This window comes from Plecotus auritus (assembly GCF_963455305.1).
Source record: "Plecotus auritus genome assembly, chromosome: 9".
Taxonomy (NCBI): domain Eukaryota; kingdom Metazoa; phylum Chordata; class Mammalia; order Chiroptera; family Vespertilionidae; genus Plecotus; species Plecotus auritus.
The window spans coordinates 64,434,487-64,446,322 of NC_137783.1; positions in this window are offsets into that span (position 1 = coordinate 64,434,487).

Genomic DNA, 11,836 nt, shown 5'->3' on the forward strand with positions numbered 1-11,836 from the left:
GGTGCGGCGCGGGGGTTGGAGGGGGTGCTCTTCAGGAGCCTGCAGGAACCCTGGGCACACGTGAGGGCGCAGACCGCAGAGACAACCTCATGAAATGACAGAGGAATGTGAAGGCCGTGCTCTTCTGTGCCTGAGCAGACATGCAAGCTTCTCACCACAACACAAACATGCAATTTGAAATAATAAAGTACTTTTGTAATTGACAACGGTGCTAATAAAGAATGCTACAAATATGCAAAGGAATACCAAGCAGCCACTAAAAATTATGTGGTTGACTTTTTTCCTGGTAAGTGTTCATGACTTATTCTTAACTGGTTAAAAATATTATAAAACAGTATGACAAGATTCACTTTTAAAGAAAAGTGAAAAAGTCTGAAATGTAAACACTGAATATATTCATAGTGGATATACTGTCGCTATTTTTAGGGGGTAATATTACAAATAACTTTTTTAACCTTATCTGCATTATCTAGTTTTTCTATAATGAATATAAATTATTTGTGTAATTAAGTATAAGGATATTTATCAAATTAAGCTGGAAAAAAAAGAAACCCTAAATTTAAAATGAGGATGGCTCTGGGAAAATTGGACAGATATGTTCAAAAAAATGAAACTAGACTACGAACTTACACCATATACAAGAATAAACTCGACAGATACAGGGAGGATCCAAGATGGTGGCGTAGGTAAACACCTAAACTGCTGCCTTGCACAACAATTTCAAAACTACAACTAAAAGACAAAATGTCTATCACCCAGAACCACGGGAATGCTGGCTGAGTGGAAGTTCTACAACTAGAAGGAAAGAGCAAACAGCATTGAGGGGTGCACAAGCGCTGAAAAGCTGAGGTACGGAGACGCGCAAATCGGGCTGGCGAGGGGCATCTGGGAGCGCTGCTGTTTTCAACCCGAAGGGAGATAAGCTCCCGATTACTCCGAACTCCAGTTTCTGGGGAGACGCAGGCTCCCAAACTCCTACGGGGAGAAGCTGGACTGTCTGCCGTGGGGTCGGAAAGTGAGGGAGGCTTGCTTGCAGGGCTGAGCACAGGAATAATTGTTTATTGTGTTGGGGCGCTGGACGCGGGGACATGGTCGGAGACGCAGAGCCAGCTTACTGGCAGCCATCGCTGTTTGCCACGCCCTAGCCTAGTCACGCCCTGAGACCCCACCCTGCACAATCTACGAACCCACCCAAGCTCCAAGCAGCGGCTTTAGCATATGAATGGCCTGCCCTATTGCAGCTTAACCTAGCAAACTTGCAGCCCGGGTCAGACAGCTCCAAAACCTCCAAACCCCAAGCAAAGAGGAGAAAACTGTAGTTCTCGCTGTAGCTCCTGCTGGGTGGCTCAGACAGAAGCTGACCTGCACCCCATTGAAGATCCAGAAGCCAGTGTACCTAGTGGTCAGTGTGAGACACCAGATTTCAACTCCTCACATCCATAAGTGACACATTCAAGAGGCAGACTCAGTGAGCACCAAAGCCTCACTGAAACAAGTCCTGCACCATAAGCGTGTCTCCAGCACAGCAGTTCTTCCATTATAGACACAGCGGGTCCTCACAGCCAATTGGCCTGCAGGTCAATTCCTCCCAGTGTACCAACAGCAATCAAGGCTTAACTACACCAAGACTTTGCACTCAGCCCACAAAGGGGTGTACCAAAGGCGTCCACCTCAGGTGATTGGGGAGGCTGAGCTACTGGCCCCTGTAGGTCACCTACCACACAAAGCCACTCCATCAACACAAGGAAGCAAAAATGCGGAGACAAAGAAACATGTCACGAATGAGAGAAATGGAGGAAAGCAAACTAATGGACGACATAGAGTTCAGAACCACATTTATAAGGTTACTCAAGAATCTTCTAAAAACCGCTGAGGAACTTAGTGAGACCTTTAAGGATCTTAATGAGAATGCCAAAAAAATGGAAAAGGACCAGTCAGAAATTAAGCATACACTGTCTGAAATAAAGAATATACAGAAGCTCAACTGTAAATCAAAGGACCCCAAGAATCAAACCAAAGATTTGAAACATGAGGAAACAAAAAACACCCAACCAGAAAAACAAAAAGAAAAAAGAATCCAAAAATATGAAGATAGTGTAAGGAGCCTCTGGGACAACTTTAAGCGTACCAACATCCGAATTTTTGGGGTGCCAGAAGAAGACAGAGAGCAAAATATTGAAAACCTATTAGAAGAAATAATGACAGAAAACTTTCCCTACCTGGGGAAAGAAATAGACTTACAAGTTCAGGAAGCACACAGAACCCCATACAAGAGGAATCCAAAGAGGACCACACCAAGACACATCATAATTAAAATGCCAAGGGCAAAAGACAAAGAGAGAATCTTGAAAGCAGCAAGAGAAAAACGGTTAGTTACCTACAAGGGAGCACCCATACGACTGTCAGCTGATTTCTCGGCAGAAACTATGCAGGCCAGAAGGGAGTGGCAAGAAATATTCAAAGTGATGAACAGCAAGAACCTACAACCAAGATTACTCTACCCAGCAAAGCTATCATTCAGAGTTGAAGGTCAGATAAAGAGCTTCACAGACAAGAAAAAGCTAAAGGAGTTCATCACCACCAAACCAGGATTACATGAAATGCTGAAGGGTGTTCTTTAAGAAGAGGAAGAAGAAGAAAAAGGTAAAGATAAAAATTATGAACAACAAAATGACATCAAATACATACCTACCAACAAGTGAATCTAAAAATCAAGTGAATAAAAAAATCTGAAGAACAGAATGGACTGGTGAATATAATAGAATCAGGGACATAGAAAGGGAGTGGACTGACAATTCTCAGGGGGGTGGGGGTGTTAGGGGTACGGGAAGAGATTGGACAAAAAGCTTACACCTATGGATGAAGACAGTGGCGGGGGGTAAGGGCATGGGGTGGGGTGGGGAATCAGGTGGAGGGGAGCTATGCGGGGGGAAAAAAGAGGAACACCTGTAATAATCTGAACAATAAAGATTTATTAAAAAAAAAAAGAATAAACTCAAAATGGATTAAAGACTTAAATGTAAGTCACAAAACCATAAAAATCCTAAAAGAAAACATAGGCAGTAAAAACTCAGACATCCCTCATAGCATAATGTTTGCTGATTTATCTCCTGCAGCAAGGGAAATAAAGGAAAAAATAAACAAGTGGGACTACATCAAACTAAAAAGCTCTTGCACAGTAAAAGAAACCGTCAACAAAGTGAAAAGGGAACCCACTGAATGGGAGAACATATTCGTCAATGATATATCTGATAAGGGGTTAATTTCCAAAATGTATAAAGAATGTCTACAACTCAACACAAAGAAGACAAACAACCCAATTGAAAAATAGGCAAAGGATCTGAATAGACACTTCTCCAAAGAGGACATGCAGTTGGCCAAGAGACATATGAAAAAAATGCTCAACGTCACTGATCATCAGAGAAATGCAAATTAAAACCACAATGAGGTACCATCTCACACCTGTCAGAATGGCTCCCTGCAATAAATCAACAAACAAGTGCTGGCAAGAATGTGGAAAAAAGGGAACCCTAGTGCATTGCTGGTGGGAATGCAGACTGGTACAGCCACTGCCAAAAGCAATATGGAGTTTCCTCAAAAAATTAAAAATGAAACTGCCTTTTGATCCAGTGATTCTACTCCTGGGAATATATCCTAAGAAACACTAATTTCAAAGAATATATTCACTCATATATTCATCTGCAGCATTATTTACAGTAGCCAAGATCTTGAAACAGCCCAAGTGCCCATCAGTAGTTGAGTAGATAAAAAAGCTGTGGTATATTTATACCATGGAACATTACTCAGCCTTAAAAGGAAGAAATCTTACCTTTTGCAACAGCATGGATGGACCTGGAGAGTATCATGCTAAGAGAAATAAGCCAGTCAGAGAAAGACAAGTTTCACATGGTCTCACTCACATGTGGAATCTAATGAACAAAATAAACTTTTGAACAAAATCCATCCAGAGACAGAAGCATAGAACAGACTTCAGAATCTCAGAGGAAAGTCAGGGGAGGGTGGGTGGATGGGAAGTGATTAACCAAAGACCTTGTATGCATATATGCATAACCCATGAACATGGACAGCAGTGTGGTGAATGCCTGGGGTGGGGAGCGGTGGTGGTAGTGGGCTAGAAGGGGTCAATGCGGGGGGGGGGAGGGACATGTGTAATACTTTCAACCATAAAGATTTAATTTTTAAAAATCAGTTGGGCACTTTGGTGTGGATCTCTGGGTTCTTTATTCTGTCCCACTCTTCTATGCGACTATACTTCTGCGAAGACTGCGCAGCCTGATCACTGTAGGTCTATAATATGTCTTAACATCAGGTGGATGTATGTATTCTCCCCAGTTTCTTCCTTTTTACAAGATAAAAGATATTTAGTTCATTTGCCTTTCCATATACATTTTTTTTTGAAAATCTATATCTACCAAAATCTTTGCTTGGACTTTAATAGGATTGTATTCTACCTATATATCAATTTGGGAGAATTAACATCTTTACTGTATTGAGTCTTTCAATTCATGAACACACTATGTGTTCTTTCATCGGTGTTGCATAGTTTTCAGCACGTATGTTTTGTTGGGTTTACACTTACATATTTAATGTCTTTGAGCAACTGTAAATAGTAATGTATTTTACTTTCAGTTTCCATTTGCTGGTTGCTAATGTATAAAAATATATTTAATTTTTGTATATTTTTATTTTATCTTGTTACCTTGCTGACCTCACTTACTAGTTCCAGGAGTTTATTTGTATACTAGGGGCCCAGTGCACAAAATTCGTGCACTCGGAGATGGTCCCTCAGCCCAGCCTGCCCCCTCTCACAGATTGGGAGCCCTCAGGGGATGTCCTACTGATGGCTTAGGCCCACTGAGCGGGCCTAAGTTGCAGTCTGTCCTCCCTCTGCGGGAGGTGACCGGGCTGATCAGGGGAAGGCGCCAGCCCCATCATCCCACTACTGCAGCCACTGCCAGCCTCCGCAGCCACCAAGGTGTTTTCATCAACACAGACTCCAGTCCCTTCACCATGAAAAAATGACAACTTTCTTTAGGCATTTTCAAGATGTGTCTTTCATAGGATATGACATTTCTTTCTTTCTTTCTTTTTTTTATCCTCAACTGAGGATATGTTTCCATTGATTTTTAGAGAGTGTGGGAGAGAGAGGGAGAGACAGAGAGAAACATCAATGTGAGAGGGACACTTTGATTGGTTGCCTCCTGCATGAGCCCTGACCTGGGCCCTGGCCAGGGAGGAGCCTGTAACCTAGGTACATGCCCTTGATCAGAATCGAACCTAGACCCTGCGGTCGGCAGACCGAGGCTCTGTCCACTGAGCCAAACCGGCTAGGGCAAGATATGACATTTCTTAGCCCCTCCAGCAGCGGACCTTCGTTTTTTCCTCCAGGAGTGTGGTGGAAAAACCCAAGATCACCTTCTTGGATTCTTATTACCCAAGTTACCAAGAACACTGCAAGTGGCGGCATACAGGAGCTTAGCCAATGAGCGGTCAGAAAAGGTGTTTATGCTCGAACTGGTTTGGCTCAGTGGATAGAGCGTTGGCCTGCAGACTGAAGGGTCCCGGGTTTGATTCCTGTTAAGGGCATGTACCTTGGCTGGGGGCATATCGCCAGTGGGGAGTGTGTAGGAGGCAGCTGATTGATGTTTCTCTCTCATCGATGTTTCCAACGGTTTATCCCTCTCTCCTCTTCTCTGTAAAAAATCAATAAAATATATTTTTTTTAAAAAGAAAAGAAAAGGTGTTTCTTCTGCAGCTCATGCGCAGAGGACCCCCTATGTTGTGTCTACTGGGCTAGGGGCATGTCCCCACAGCATGGGGGGGCATGCCCCCCAGGCCGGCAGCCAGCCCCGCATTGTGGGCACCGGGCTGGGGGGCATGCGGACCCAGGCTGGGAGGCATGTGGACCCGAGCCACACAGTGGCCGCCGGGTCCGCATGTCCCCCAGTCCGGCAGCCAGCCCTTCATTGTGGGTGCTGGCCTGGGAGGCGTGAGGACCTGAGTCGTGCCGTGGCCGCCGGGTCTGCACATCCCGCAGGCCAGCAGCCAGCCCTTCATTGTGGGTGCTGGCCTGGGGGGCGTGCAGACCCGGGCCGCCGCTTGGCACTGACGCACGCATGCCTCATCACTATGTTCCTGCCCCACCCCTAGCCGCTTGTTGCCTACGCGCAGGCCTACAGGCTAGGAGCAGCCTGGGTCCCAAGGATGTTCCCGGGACCCAGGCCGCTTGGAGCCTGTGTATGCAAATTAACCATCATCTTTGTTGGGTTAATTTGCATACTCGCTCTGATTGGCTGGTGGGCATAGTGGAGGAACAGTCAATTCGCATGTTTCTCTTTTATTAGTGTAGATTTGCTGAGATTTTCTACATCTTGTCATCTGCAATTAGAGGCAGTTTATTTTTTTCCAATCTGCATGCTGTTTACTGCCTTTCCTTCCATGATTACACTGGCCAGAACTTTCAACACTGTATGAAGTAAGAGTTGTGAAAGCAAACATCCTTGCTTTGCTCCTAATTTTAGAGAGAAAACATTCAGACAACTATGTTCATTGTGAGTTTTTGTTGATGCTCTATATCAAGTTTCCCTCTATTCCTATTTTTATGAAAGTTTTTTATTACGATGGGAGGTTGAATTTTATCAAATGCTTTTTCTACATTTTTATATGATTACATACTTTTATTCTTTAATCTGTTAACATGGTGAATTACATTGATAGATTTTCTCATATTAAACAAATTTTGTATCCCTGCAAGTAAGCACTCTTGGTCATGTTATGTAACTGTTTTATGTATTATTGATTTGTATTTGCTGATATTATGTTAAGGGTTTTTGCATCTATATTCATGAGGTATATTAGTTTGAGGTCTATTGGTCTGTAATTCTCTTGTCATGTATTTGCCTGGTTTTGGCATCATGGTAGCATGTGGATAATGATAGCTTCATAAAATAAATTGAGAAGTCACTGGGGTGGTGGGGGCTTGCCCGGGGTGGAAATGACTGGGTGGGGGGAGGGTCAATCAGGGAAAAAGGAGACATATTGAAGCATAGTAACCTTCATCTTGTGTAAAAAAAACCCTGCTGTTTGAAATTTTTATTTTTTTATGCTATTTTGGCTTCTGTAAATGCTTGCTTGTTTAAATAATAGGGGAAAATAAGACTACTCCCATTCCAGAGAGGCCATAAACTATACCCCAGACAAAGTTGTCAGTGCTGGTGCCAGGCCAGGCCTTGAGATATGGTCTCATGGCCCTGTCCCAGCACACAGGACTTCTTTCTCAGAAGGTCCGGAAGTCTCATTCCAAATTTGGAAGACAAAGAGCTGAAAAAAGTATAAATAGGCAAGGCTTCCACCATGTTGGGGCCCAGAATTTGACAGAGACATTCTACTCTGAGCCTGCTAGTGCTAGTGTAATAATAAAAGACTCCAAATTAATTTGGCTTATTGATTAAGGCATCTTTTGATTTATAATATAACAATATGTAAAACTTTAGACAATAAATAAAAAATAATAAATTGAGAAGTGTTCTTTATTCTTCTATTTTCTAGAATAAATTGCATACAATTGGTGGTGTTTCTTCTTTAAACATTTGATAGAATTCTCTGGATCCAGAGATTTCCTTTCTGGAAATTTTTAAATTATAAGTTGAATTTTCTTAATAGTTGTAGGGTTATTTAAATTATGTTTAATATTGGGAGAATTGTGGTAGCTTGTGCTTTTTACTTCAGCCAAAATGGCCTTATATCTCTCTCATCACAAAAGCACCTCAACTGAAAGGTATGACTTTCTCAAACCTTAGCAGTGCTGAGGTCCAGAGAGTCAAGCACAGGCCACTTCCTAGCTAAAGGTGAACACTTGCTGCTCCAGGACCTTGAGTTAGGATTTGCTCCTCTCAGTCCTTCCCCAAACCCACCCTTCGCCCCCAGGGCCCTCGATGCTTCCAGCTGATTCTCTGCTGTTTCTCTCTCTGTGCTCCGTTTTCCATTCAGACCAACACACCACCTCATGGGTACTGGCATTCGGCCATAAGTTTCCGTATCAGCATTGCTCCTATGGCACAGGACCACACTGGAGGCAAAACCATGTTACAAGTCACAGGATAATGACCCTTACACCTTGACACTCAGTCCCTAGGCCCACCTTCCCTTATGCCCCATGGACAGACCCTCTCCCACTCTGCCCCATCCTTGGACATGGGGAAGATGTGGACATTCTCATGAAAGATATCTACTAGATATTGATTCTGAAATCACTTTGAAAAAATGTATTCAGATGTAGAAGAAACTTCTACAACATATGGACTCATGGGGCTGGAGGTGTTGTCATGTGACGTAGAGCCTGGGAGGCCCCAGGAAGCACTAGCAGAGGGTGAGGTGGCACCTTCACCTCTGGGGAGCGTTACTTTGAGAAATGATTGTGCCACATGCATGTTGCCTCCTGGCCTTTCTGGATTGGCCCTCTGAGCTGGAACTTTCATCTGAGCTCCTGGAGCACTGTGAATTCACATATCATAGAGCTGAGCTGTATGGTGAGATATATTTTGAGATATAATTCACATCTTAAAATTCACCCTTTTAAAATGTAGAATTTAGTGGTATATTCTTAAAGTTGTAAGTCAATCCCACTAATTCCAGAGCATTTTCAACATCCCTGGCACCCACTAGCAGTCCCTCTCTCTTCCAACCTTCACCCAGTTGTAGCAACACTAATCTATGTCTCTATGTATTTGCTGATTCTGGACATTTCATTTAATGAAACAATATAAAAGTGGTCTTTTGTATCTGGCTTCTTTTTGCTTTGTTTTCAAGATTCATCCATGTTGTAGCATATATATGTACTTCATTTATTTTTTATGGCTGAATATTTCATCATATGAATAACTTACATTTTGTTTATCCATTTATCAATTAATTGATATTTGGATTATTTTTATATTCTAACTACTATAAATAATGTTGCTATGAAAATTGGTATACAAGATTTTGTGTAGAAATATGTTTTTAATTCTCTTGGATAATTATTTAGGAGTGAAATTGCTGGGTCACATATAACTATGCTTAACTTTTTAAAAAAATATTTTTTTTATTGACTTACAGAGAGGAAGGGAGAGGGAGAGAGAGATAAAAACATCAATGATGAGAGGGAATCATTGATTGGCTGCCTCCTGTATGTCCCCTATTGGGGATCGAGCCTGCAACCCGGGCATGTGTCCTTGACTAGAATCAAACCTGGGACCCTTCAATCCACAGGTTGATGCTCTATCCACTGAGTCAAACCAGCTAAGGCACTATGTTTAACTTTATAAGGAACTTTCAAACTGTTTTCCAAAGTGTTGCACCTTTAGCATTCCCACCAGCAATATATGGGGGTTGCAATATATCCACATCCTAGTCAATACTTATAATTGTCAATCTTTTTTATTTAATTCTCACCAGAGGATATGTTTTCACTGATTTTAGAGAGAGAGGAGGGAGAGGGGGAGAGAAATATCAATGAGAGAGAACCGACTATAGGCCGCCTCCTGTAAGCACTCTGACCAGGGATTGAACCTGCAACCTGGGTATGTGTCCCGCCTGGGACTCCAACCTGTGAACTTTCAGTGCATGAGACAACGCTGCAACCAACAGAGCCATACCAGCCAGGGCAATCTTTTTTATGCTAGCCATCTTAATAGGTGTGAAATGGCATCTCATTATGGTTTTGATTTGCATTTCTCAAATAAATGATGATACTGAGCATTTTTCATGGACTGATTTGCCACTATATATCTTCTCTGGGGAAACATACAAATGCTTTGCTCATTTTTTAAAACTTGAGAGTTCTGGTGGGTAGGAAAAATGGTGGCGAAATAGACAGACGTGTTCCGAGCCTTGTCCCGGAGCAGAAAGAAAGAATAGCTGAGGGTCGCACGAGAAGTGTTTGTTGGCAAGTTAAGGGACAGCTAAACTCCAGAAGAAGGTGGGGGACTGCTAGATGGGGTTCCCCTGACCTGGCAGCCCCCACTGCGGCTGGGTCCCCTCCTGGAGCTACGGGCTTGGACTCGGAGTCTGCGCCATCTTGAAAGGGAAAGTGGAGCTTATCAGAAGCCTGAGAATCCACAACTGCGGCACCCGCCGAACAGCTGCGAGCCCCAGAACACCAGTCCCCAATTGACGCAAACACGCGGATTCAGAGGAGCTCTACACTCCACCATGGAAAGGTCAGATTTCGCCTGGGATAAGGTGAGGTCTCTGGTCCCGGCGGGAGAGAGGAACACGTGTTTTGTGGGAGCTGGAGGACCAGGGAAGTCTGTGCCTAGAAAAATCCGTGGCTGTTGGGGCTGGCATGATCCGTGAATGTGGAAGGGGGTCCTCAGAGCTGCTAACAGAAGGGATCTCTAAAAAGCAACCCATTTTGATCTGACGGGCAGTAACAGCCTAAGAATTTCAAAGGTGTGCCGGCTGCTTAGACTTGCACACAGACCCATTGTTCACACACTTGGGCTTTTTCCTCTTCAAATCCTTGCTTCTGATTACTAAGCCCAATACATAGGATCACCCAGTTGGTGATACCCTGGGAGACTGCAGGGGAAAGTGTTTTTCTGGAACCTGGGGGGCCCACTCCCACAAACCGGTAGTGAGTGCCACAGGGAAAGAAGGCTCTAACACTGCCTAGAGAGGCCATATATAGACAGGGAACTCAAGCCAGAAACACTGCCACCCAGGGGCTGAATCACAAATTGACTCTTGGTAATCAAAAACAAAGGAATACGAGAAATTAAGACACTTTACCGCCTGCTTAAAATCAGGACTGGCTTACAACACTGAAGAGCAATGGAATGCAGGGAACTGCAATACTATCCGGACTGAGAAACAGGCATGCCAAACAGAACAACACAGGAAGTGAATGACCTTCACTACTCCACATTTTATTTTTTTTACTTTTTATTTTTTTTATTTTCATTTTTTGCATCTTTTACTCAAGAAACTATTTTTTTTCTTTTATCCTCACTTGATTTTACCTTTTTAATTATTACATTTTTATTTTCAATCAATATTATTACTACTGCTATTTTATCTTTTTTTTAAGTGTCATTTTATTTTCTCTTTATTTTACTTTCGAATTAGTGTTCTACATTCTATTTTCATCTTTCTTTAGCATCATTTTACTCGATCTCAACTCTACCTTTATGTCATCACTCTCTTCCTAACCTTTCCCTTTTCAGTGTCCTGTTTATCTTACCCCTTTCCTGCTTTAGATTTTCCCTATTCTTTCTGTTTACCCCCTGTTAAAATTTCACCCTACTTATATATCTAATCTCCAATCTCCTGCTCCAAGTCCATACACACCTCTCTCTTCGCTGTCTTAACTATCCAAAAAATTGTTTCTCTCTCTGTCCCTTTGTTGTTGTTTGCTTGAATGGTGATTATATCGAATTTTTATGCTTTTTTTTGTGAGATTGTTTTGCTTATACTTCTTTTGTTTGTTTATTTTTTTGTTTGTTTTGTGCTTCTGTTTTCCCTTGCCTCACTTGATATTAGTTGGTGTTGTAGTTTGTATTAATCCCCAGGTACTTGTTGCTGGCATTTGCTGGGATAAGTGGTTGTTCTATTGGAGTTTTATCCCCATATATATAGTTTATTCCCCTTTCTCTCTTAGTCTCTTTCTTGTCTCTCTTACTTTTTTTTTCCTTTTCCCAATTACATTTTGACACTCCTTTTTTCTTTCTTTCTTTCTTTCTTTTTCCTCTTCTTCTTTCTCTCCTATCCCCTAATTTGCCTTTCTATGGTGGTCACCTTTATTGGAGGTTATTAATATCGTGAATACATTTCTGTT